Source organism: Aphelocoma coerulescens, chromosome 4A (assembly GCF_041296385.1).
Source record: "Aphelocoma coerulescens isolate FSJ_1873_10779 chromosome 4A, UR_Acoe_1.0, whole genome shotgun sequence".
NCBI classification, from domain to species: Eukaryota; Metazoa; Chordata; class Aves; order Passeriformes; family Corvidae; genus Aphelocoma; species Aphelocoma coerulescens.
In genome coordinates this window covers 16,783,189-16,793,439 of record NC_091018.1, presented here as the reverse complement: position 1 = coordinate 16,793,439, position 10,251 = coordinate 16,783,189, and the positions used below count along the sequence as shown (strand labels likewise).

The window sequence follows — 10,251 nt, the reverse complement described above, 5'->3', positions numbered from 1 at the left end:
GAAACATTACAGTTCAATGAGACTCCAGTTGTCTCTTGGAGTTTTACATTCCTGGCCCATGTAAGAAAGTCTCAAACCACTTGATGGTAGAATTTACAGTGTGCCAAGTGCCTTGGGAACATGCCCTGATGACAAACCACAGCTGTACTCTGCTCACAGTGAGAAGCACCATTAAGTCAGTGAGCTGCTGTATCAGGCACTGAAGTTTTAACTAAAGTCTGCTTGTTAAGGCCACCAGTGACAGCCCCAGTACACTCAGTGCTGCACACCTCTCTGAAGGGACTTCAGGAGTTGTTCCTGGGAAAGGCATGGAAAACAATCACATCCTGGGTTTATTTGATTGTAGCTGCAGTGGTGTGACTTCAGAGGTGGGAAAGAACTAGGAATGATGTCTAGGACTACACAGTAGGATAGTTTTTTCCTGCTTCCATTTGAAATGCTGTGCAAAACTCAACAACACTATTTGCAGAATATTAGCCCCTTTTGTTCATTCTTTGCTGTCTCAAAGGCATTTCTATTATCCATTCACCTTTGTTTTCGCCCTCTATTTCACAGTTTTTCTGCAAGGATGGGGCCTTTCACAAAAAGATCTTTTTCACAATTCACTCTTACAACACAAGGTGAAAACTGATTTTCACAAATTCATACTCAACTCATGCTTGGACTGAATTAAAACTGCAGAAGGTCAATGAATACATTGTAATGTTTGTCTCCCTTCATAGTAGTCTAATGGAATATAAAAAAGTGTTTGAGGTGTGAAACCCATAGCAGGGTATTTTGCTAAGTATGCATGGTTTTCACTACTAACTCAGCCTCATGCTTGGACTGTTGGTTGGTTGGGGACTGCAGTTTTTTATCTCTGTTCTGTGACAGAGACATTATGTTGTTATTTGTCTTTAAATAACGTTGAGAATTTAAATATAATTAAAACTTGGTTCATGTTGTGGGTTACTTAACCATCTTTGTTCACTGAGTTCTGGACTTAGAGTATGGCATGTTGAATGTTGCCTGCAGCTCATATATCAATTCTTTTTTATAAGTTGAACCCTTAAGAAGCACAAAGCTTTTTTAGCAGAGTTTCAGTGGAAGCTGTTTGCCCAGGGGGATTTTTTCACTGCCACATGTTACATCCTTCAGTAGAAGTACAGTGCTGCCATTTCAATTTGTCTCATGTATATCTGTGTGTCTCCTGTAACTGTGCAGACTGGTCTCGTAAATCTATTGTCACTAAGGGCTAGTCTGGAACAAAACCCAGTTCAACAAACATGCTGTACAAGAACAGACTGGGTAATAAGTAGTATAGGTAGGAAGTGGCACAGATCTTGAGGTTAATTTCATCAGACTAACTACCTCCCAGTCTACACGGCCCAGGTTTTATTCAGTTATTGAAGGCCTCTATTGGTTCTCCCTTCCACATTCTCTTTCCTTTGTTCTTTATACTTTTTTTTATCCTCTTGTTTCTCTTCCTTTGACATCACCTCTCACTCTGAGGTGCCTACAGATTCCCAGTCTCTCTTTGCCTAACTGTGCTTTGAAGTCAGCAATCATTTCATTAATGACATTGACACAGGGCTCAAAGGAACACTAAGTTTGTGACAAGACTGCACTGGGAGAAGCTGTCGACTCCCTTGAGGGCAGAGAGGCCCTGCAGGGAGACCTCGAGGTCACCTGCTGGATGAAGTCTAACAAGGGCAAGTGCCAGATTCTGCACGTGGGACAGGGCAGCCCTGTCTGTGTTTGTAACTGGGGAATGCTCTCAGGCACAGGGTGGGATTGCTGGGCCTGTCCTGTCCAGGGCCAGCAGCTGGACTCAATCATCCTGGTGGGTCCCTTCCAGCTCAGCCTATTCCACGGTTCTGTGATTTCCTCCCAAGACTGGGTTGGGAGTAGGAAGGGGAAAGCACATTTGGCTTTAAGACCAACTTGTAGGATGGGTTAAAAAACCAAATCTAGACAGATTTGGACAAGACTGTAAAGCTACTGGGTGTTTTCCTTACACATTGATCAATTGAGTAAGTATTACCTGTTTAGAGGCACTTTACCCTTCTAAACCTGTCTCTCTTTAAAATTCTAAATTTTAAAGCATTTGTTGAAATTCAAGCTACAAAGTTAGAATTTGGAGGATTCATGTCATTATGCTGAAGTTGCCTTAAAGCTGGGTGTTTAGTCTCTGCCAGCTGTCTTCAGCCACCTGTTTTTCTGTGAATATCCATCCCATCCTTAGTTTAGTTTCCAGGGAAATGAAATGAGCTGTCCCTGCAACCAGGCTTTGATGTGAACAAAGTAAAATTTAGACATATATAATCCTGGTAGGATTATATTTCCCATACTCTGGGAGTTAAGTCAGTGTTTTCCTCCTTCGCTTAGTGGCTCGAATCCAGTTTGATATCTGTTTCTGTGCATTGCATTGTTTATACTATTTGCTGGCAGGTAATGGGATTATTTAGATAAAACAAGCAAATGTGTTTTATGCAAGTTTCCTGCCAGTATGGCCATGTACATATGACAGGTACTAGACACATGATTTTCTTTGGTTGAGATGAAAGGAAAAGCTGTACAAATAGTTTCTCTCACCAAGCAGAAGTGCAAAGCAAAATATTGCCTTACAGTATTTTAGAAAAATGTAGGAAATTTACTCTCAGAATGTTGTGGATTTGTCAGTTTTTGCTAGAGGTACCTGACTTTGCTTTTGCTGAAACACCACAGGAGCCAGAGATGAAAATCCAGGTTAGTTTTCATTTGCTCCCACATGTTTTCACAGACCAAATGTTAGATGGAAGGTCAAGTCTGGGAGAGAACAAGCAGACATCCAGAACTGAAAAAGAGAGAGATCCAGCTGGCAATTTAAGAGGCACTGTTTGAGAAAACAATGACAAGGTTATCAGAGGCTGAGGATATATGGTTGTGTTTATTTGCTAGTAACTTTGTTTCACCCATTGCTTTATTAAGACGGAAATATGGAAGAAAGAAATGAGATCAGGAGTATTATGGGGGTTATCCTACAAGATCTTTGAGAGGAAATAGACAAACATAGCAATGATTTGGTTTACGTAAGCTCCTTAAGAAAATGTGGCTCTGAAAAATCTGTGATTGGTGAAATGAGGGAGGAGAGTTAGATGATTAATTAGGCAGGGGTTTTTCTGTTCATTTTTTGATACTGAAAAAGTAATCTCGGGAAAATCTATGATTGCATCAAAGAGGGACAAAGTAGGGGAAAAGAAATGTGGTGGCAAAGCAACGTGCTCTTGCAGTACCTACTGCAGCAGAATCGCTGTGAGGGGAAGCTCAGGCAGTCGGCAGCACCTGGAGGCACTGAGAGAGCACAAGCAGCAGTGATGCAGGAGAGAAGCAGGTAGGAGTGTTCAGAGAGATGGTGTCTAATTCTGGTATCATTCACATCATTTAATGGCAGAAACTGCTCCACAGGAGGCAGAGGACTAGCACAGCTCAAAACCGATGGGGAGGTTTAGGACTTTGGCCTCCTGGTTGAAAAGAAATGTTCTGACTGAAATGTAAAGCCCTGGAAGTGAATTTAAAGAGGAATGATGACTCACACTTGGAAATAGAACTGTGGATGCTTCAGGACTGGCTGTACAATATTATTTTCCTGATTATTGTGATGATGACCTGAAACCTGCCACGAAATCATTATGCAGCATTGGTAATTAATGAGGTTATGCTTTAGGAGTTGTGCTGGTTTTACTGATATTAGTTTATGATATGTGACAAAGCAGCAGCTGGGTCAAGGAGCCTCTGGGTAGGGCTGCAGCCACTGTTTTCTGACATTCTTGGGGCTGCATGGATAGCTGCTAGGGCACTTGGATAAAGCAAAAGGGGGAATTCTCTCAGACAAATCTGTAGGTTACAGGACAACAGTCCATCTGGGAATTGAAGACATTCATGTTCTCTAATGCCATCATTATTACAGTTCTATCCTAGGTAATTTTTGTTGGAAGAAGTGGTAGCAATTCTTATTCTTCAGCTGCCTGCCACTTTATATTATAGAGGGTTCTTGTAACCTTTATCTGAATGTTTTCAGCACCTCATCTGCTTGCAAAAGACTTTTGAAATTCAGTGAAGTGGAAGACTTCAGGGTAATAAATGTTCACAAGTAGAGTCACCTGGGAATGTTCTGTAAAAGATTTAGAGGTTTTCTGTTTGAAAATTGCTGAATCTCCTAAACTGAATCTTTCCTGATCCCAGACTTTGGACAGATGCAGAATGGAAGACCTGGTCAGAATGAGAGATAGGAAAAAGACATTCACAAAATGGCCATTATCAACAATGAAAAGGAGACAGAAAATCATCTACCTGAGAACAGCCAGGCACCTGGCACTTAAAATACTTAAAATTTGTCATATGGGAGGCTCACATTTTAATTGCTGCCCTAGATTAATAGCCTGAACCTGTACTTTTAATGTGCTAGATGAAAACCATAGTGTCTGAGCTCTGGGGCTTGTAGTTATTCCTTCTCTCCTTCATTAGAAATGAGAATTTTATCTTTGACACACATGAATTTGTTAATATCGTGGAAACTCCTAGGCAGCTGCAGGTCTCTTTGCAGGTACAAAAACATTGGCAGAGCTGAAAGAGGAAGTTGGACCTCACCAGACCTGCAGAAGAGTTTGGCCTGACCAAAAAATGCACTGAATTACATAGAACTGAGCCTTGTCGTCTCAGCCAAAACAATTTTAAGTCAGTGCAATTCTAAAGTTGGAGTTGCTGCGGGACTAGATGAGCCACAATTTGTAATGCATGTGGAATACTCAGCCCAGACTGGGTGGTCTATTTTCAGCACAGATAGCATAGTTCTTTTTGTGACAAGATGTTTCCAAAACAACTCATCCGAAAGATGAAGCTATTCTGTAACTCAGATTACCAGTAGGTAAAAGTCTGGCAGTTCATAAAAGGTGTAACTTCTAAACTCCAAATTATATGGCTCTTAAGGTGACTGAGTCTATTCCATATTGATACCAAAGTGTCCTCCTCTACAGATACTTGGATATTTACACTTTAGTGGTGTGTCTCCGATAAAATAATGAAATGGGCATTTCTGCAATTGCTCTTTTGCAGCAGGTAAAATCATTAATCACTTACAGTACTCTCCCACTGCAGTATGCCTGGGGATAATAAACACCCAGTAGAAAACAACAGCAACAGATCATTCTCTTCTGAGCTGTATGGTTCCCTGTAATGAAAATGTTAGTCAATAGAGGATATTTTACCCCATTGAGTTTCTTTTCTATTTGAGACGTGGATTTAATGGTAATGGAAAGTGTTCAGGTGATGGCTCTGTAAACTCACATGCTCTGTTATTTCACTGTAGCCACACAAAAGTATTTTTGCTACTTCTGGTCTGTTGGACTAACTTCTGTGCTAGTTTGAAAACAAACCAGTGGGAGGCACCAAGTCAGAATAACAATTTAATGGAAATTAAAGAAAAGGAAAAGAAAGTAAAAGAAAACACTGACAGAGTCAAGATACAACCTGAGTCCCTGTTAGGCAGGGTGGTGGTAGCAGTCTGGTGGAATGGTGGCTGCAGTCCTCTGAAGTGGTGATCCTGTAGTAGAAGGGGTCTGCTCTTCCTCAGAAAGTCCAGCGGTGGCTGTGTAGCTCCTGTCCTCTGGAAATCCAGTGGAAAGAGTGTCTCTGGTGTTCAGAGTCCCAGATTATATCCAGGATGGGATGCTTGGTTCCTCCCTCTGGGTGGAGCATCTCACAATGGGGTAATGAGTCATGAGGCCAAGTGTTGATTAGGCTCATTAACAGAAGATAGTCTGGAGGGAGTTATCTCTGAGTCATGGGCAGGACAATGATGGGCCATTAACAGCAAGATAGTCTGGGGGGAGGAGGCAAGGAAACACTGCCCCACCTGATTTCCACAGCTCATGAGGATGGTAATAGAATACACCTCAAACCAGGACAACTTCATAAATAAATTTTTCATGCAGCTCCCCCATCTCATCTATCCTCAGCAAAAGACACAGGAATATTACTATGAGGAGAGGGGACTCTTGTCCATGGAGGCAGAGAACGCAATCTTTCAAATTATTCAACACCCAGAAAGGAAGCTGAAAGGAAACTAACTGTGGTATTTATTTTTGTAATTTAGTTTAATGTGGGAGTCACACATTCAAGTAAATACTCCAGAGTCAAGTTGATGCTTCCAAGTAATTTTCCCTTGGAGTGTTTTATTTCTTCCTCTATAAAATGGAGGAAATGTTATTTCCTTACTTTACAAAGACTGAAACAGTAATTACAACAGTGAAACACTACAGGAACTTGAGGTGAAGAGCAACATATTTCTTCCATTATGAAAACTATTTGCCCTCAATTTATTCCATTTAATCCTACTCTTTGTTTATTAGATTTTATTATTATCAATACAGTTTGCACAAAAGTACGTGTAAGGTCCCCTTAAATCCTCTCCAAATCAGATCCTGCATCCTCTGAACAGCACTCAGTGAAACAAAGGTCCAAGAGCAAACTAAATGAGGAAAACCTTGTCAAAATGGGACTGGGAACGTTTTCAAACCAACTCATATCTACAGTATGATGCTGATGGCTGCAAGGTAAGTGAAACAAACGTGATCACAGCAGATAAAAAAATTCTGATTATCAACAGAGGGTTTGCATGTTAGCAGTGTATATGCCTGTTTTTAGCTCAAGTTCTCTGGGAAAGAAAACTCTTAAGACAAATGTTAACACATTTTGCTTCACACCAGGGCTTGTGGAGGCACAGCCAGTTACACCAGGATCACTTTAAATTGTGAAGAGTTCCTCGACTGAGCTCCTTTCCCTTGGCTGTATCCTCCAAGTGCTGCTTGTTTTCTGGAAACCACAAAGCTACAAGGGAAAGTCTTCACATATAAACACTCTTTGTACCCACTGCTAAGAGATTTTCTCATTATCCTTTCAATAAAGCTCCCTCTTGCTATTGTCATTTAAATGGTTCACTGCAGACATATTTTAATATTTCAAATAATTTTTTTTCCTTCCTTTTTTCTATTAAAAGGCAGTGTTTTCCCTCTTTTCAGAAAATAATAACAATACAGCTTTGTTAACACATCAAGTTGCCTTTAAAGGCCAGAATTTTGATGAAAGTTGGTGAATTATTTTGGCAGTAGGAGTAAGTGTAGCTAAAGGAATTAAAAAAGAAAAAAAAAGTCATAAAGAAAAAAAGATTAAAACACAGAAATGAAATGATGCACTTTTCATGTTGTAATAAAAGGGTAATGAAAGGTAATTCCCTAAGTAAGATTAACTAACAAAAACTGGATCTGGATGTCAGGTGTCAAAGGAATCTTAGATGTTTGCAATTCTAGCATTTCCCACTTGGAGGCACTGGAAATTCCCAGCAGCTGTGTTTGATGTGTGTCTATGGACTCACTTTGGGACCTCAGTGTTGGTCAGAGGCTGCACAGCACTGGGCACTTTCTGTTTATTTTAGGTCAGGAAATGGTCTCAGAAACATGCCAAGTACTTTTTTTTTTTTTTTTTTCTCTCAGATATTTAAGAGTGTGAATTTGCTCATTAAACGATCTGTGTCTATAATTTTGTAGCAATACCTTCTGAGGCCTTAAAGTGAAAAGTTTATTTAGAGAAATTTATCTTTGCCAATTGTTCACCTTTTTGTAGATTCACTGGCATAAATCAAGTGAACTATGTATTTGTAATTGCTGATTGACTTTAAAAAAATCACAATAATGGTACTTTTGTTAGGAAATTCTAAAGGCCCAGGACTAAATTACAGTTTTCGATGCTCTTTACTTTGAAAAATTGATTCAGCAAATGCTTTACAGTGGTCTGTGATTTGCTTTTCATCTAATAACTTTTAACATACTTGCTCAGAAAATAGAAAACATTAAACATACGGTATCAAGATTGCATCTCAGGCAGAACTAATAACTTCTAAAAACTTTCATTTTACTATACATATATTTCTGATGAAAAATATTACATTATTCTACCAAAATTGTATGTCCAGGTTCCCCACTTCTTCTATTTTCTTCTGGCCTTTCTTTTTCACCCAGGAACAAAATGAGATTCAGATTAAACCTATAGTGGAAAGTAATCTTTTACTTCTACCTCCAAGTTCACTTAGCTATGGTGCAGACTATTAGCAAATTTCTTTCCTTGCCTATATTTATCAGGCCAGACTGTATTGGTTAGAATCTTTATTTTGTCAGATTTTGTTTTCTTTTAAAGATGTTCTGTCTCTAGATGAAAAACCTCCAGGATAACAAAGTATTCAAATTGTTTTGGGAGCTAAAATGTGTACTACAGGCAGATTTCAGCTTCTATCAATCTATTTTAGCTTCACAAAAGTGAAAGATTAGGTTATTTCAACGAGGTACCAGGCAAAGAATGCTTTATATGAGGAAAAGAAAGATGAATTGCTGCCAGCACATAATTTTGTATGTGTAAATTATCCTCACTATCCCATTAGTTCATAAGAAGGTTACTCTGTTAAAGGATCAATAAAGTTTGCTAACAATGTAAAGCTGTGCAGGGAATGTTCAGACAGGATCAACAGTGCCACTTTTTACCACTGAACCCAAGCATCTTTGGGAAGGTGCTGGCAGCTCCTTGTGCTCCCTGGCTGCAGCAGCAGCACTGGTTTCTCATGGGGTGCGAGCACCTGAGGAGCCCCTGATGTGACTGCCATGGGACAGGCACATCTTCCAAGGCAGAAATCATCCTCATCCCATCCTTATGGCTCCTGCTCAGCTGGAACTGACACCATTTGCTGGTGCAGAACATTGCTCTCTGCTGGAAAGTGTTTTTCCAGGGCCCTGAGTACATTAACAAGCCTTGACTGCCTGGAGCAGCCTCACCTGGGATCACCACCCACATCTCCTCTGCTTTTCTCCTCTTCAGGAGCTCTAGCCATGCTTCCTACTCCTTCCCTGAGCTGTGTGGTAGCTAGCCCTGTTTCCTCCTGTCCCAACTTGATAAATGGGATTTCAGAATTTGCCTTGGACTTGCTTTGTTATTGCATCTTCTCAGATGGTCCCTGGATGCCCACCAGAGCATGTCACTATCCACAGCCCAGCCCTGCCTGGGTACTGTGGCACTGCACCCTGCCAGGTAAGATTGCTGCTTGGTCAGCCTCAGCTCCTGGTCTATGGCCCTTGTGGAACAGCTGTGTCTGCTGCTCCCTGATTTGTCCATTAGCTGTTTCCCAATTGCATTTGCTGTGGGAAGAAGAGACTATCTCACAACCCTTACTGAGAATAAAGTCTTATCTTTGAACTGCAAAGTGCATATCAGGTGCAAGTGGGTCTGTCACCCTTGTATGAGTGTACTGCTTGAGTCTATTTGCTGATTTACCACTTAAAATGAGCCTTCCATTTGCTAGAGGATGCTTTGCTACTTAACTTTAGGTTATTGAGTAGTTAGAGTACCTTTGGAAAGTACAGGCTGCTCTGTTGACTCTGTTTCTGTTTGTTTGGAGTAAAACTACCTAGATAGTTTTCATCCACCCCATCTGAGTGGGAAGAATGGATCTTTGGGGGACCAACAGGGGGTAATGCTGAGGAATCCATTCAGTGCAGGTGGCCTGGGGTGGAGCCTGAGGCCGTGAATTGCTGATCCTTTGGATAACAAAGGGCACCTGAGGCTCATCCAGGTGAAGACACTCAGGGACACGGCAGGAGCTGAGAATCCCAGACTTTCTCATGCTTGAACTCTGAGGGGATAAAAGTCAAGGGTTTCCTTTGTTCAGGGTCCCTCCTTGGGGACAGCAGCTTGGGCCATTTTTGTGTTACTGCGCCAGGAATAAATTGTTTTATGGAATGAGACATCTGAGACTTACCTACGGGAAACCTGGGGTGGATCTGGTAAGGAAATCTGGTGAGAGTGTGGGGGACACACACAGGGACCTGTCAGGCCCCTGCAAAGGGGTTTTGGTCTCAGCAGTGACACTCTGGGGTGGTCTGAGTGTGGCTGCCAGTCTTGTGAATGGTCAGACCGGGAATTTTCTTAACAGGAAGTTCCAAAATCTAATTACCAGGATAGAGAGGGGGAAAAAAGGGGGTTTTGTGTAAATGTATTGAAGTCAGAAGGGAACAATTGAGGGATAGAGGTGGAGAGCAAATCCTACAACCACAGTCCAGAAATCTCTACAAGGAGAAAACTGAGCAGCAGGAGGAAAGGGTTGTTGAAATGGAAGTGTTGGTGTGTGAACAAACTGTGTTATCATAAGGAGTTGGACAATTTGTTAATGAAATGTGATAATTCTTTAAGCTG

The 10,251-nt window shown here is 41.1% G+C and overlaps 1 long non-coding RNA gene across 1 annotated transcript; it reads left to right on the top strand.

Annotated features, from left to right (window-relative positions):
• Window positions 1-5,959: 5,959 nt before the first annotated feature.
• On the top strand, window positions 5,960-6,986 carry LOC138110502 (uncharacterized). The gene is made up of 3 exons (XR_011150966.1): window positions 5,960-6,287; window positions 6,390-6,572; window positions 6,726-6,986. It is a non-coding gene; the product is annotated as an uncharacterized lncRNA (long non-coding RNA).
• The last annotated feature ends 3,265 nt before the right edge of the window (window positions 6,987-10,251 follow it).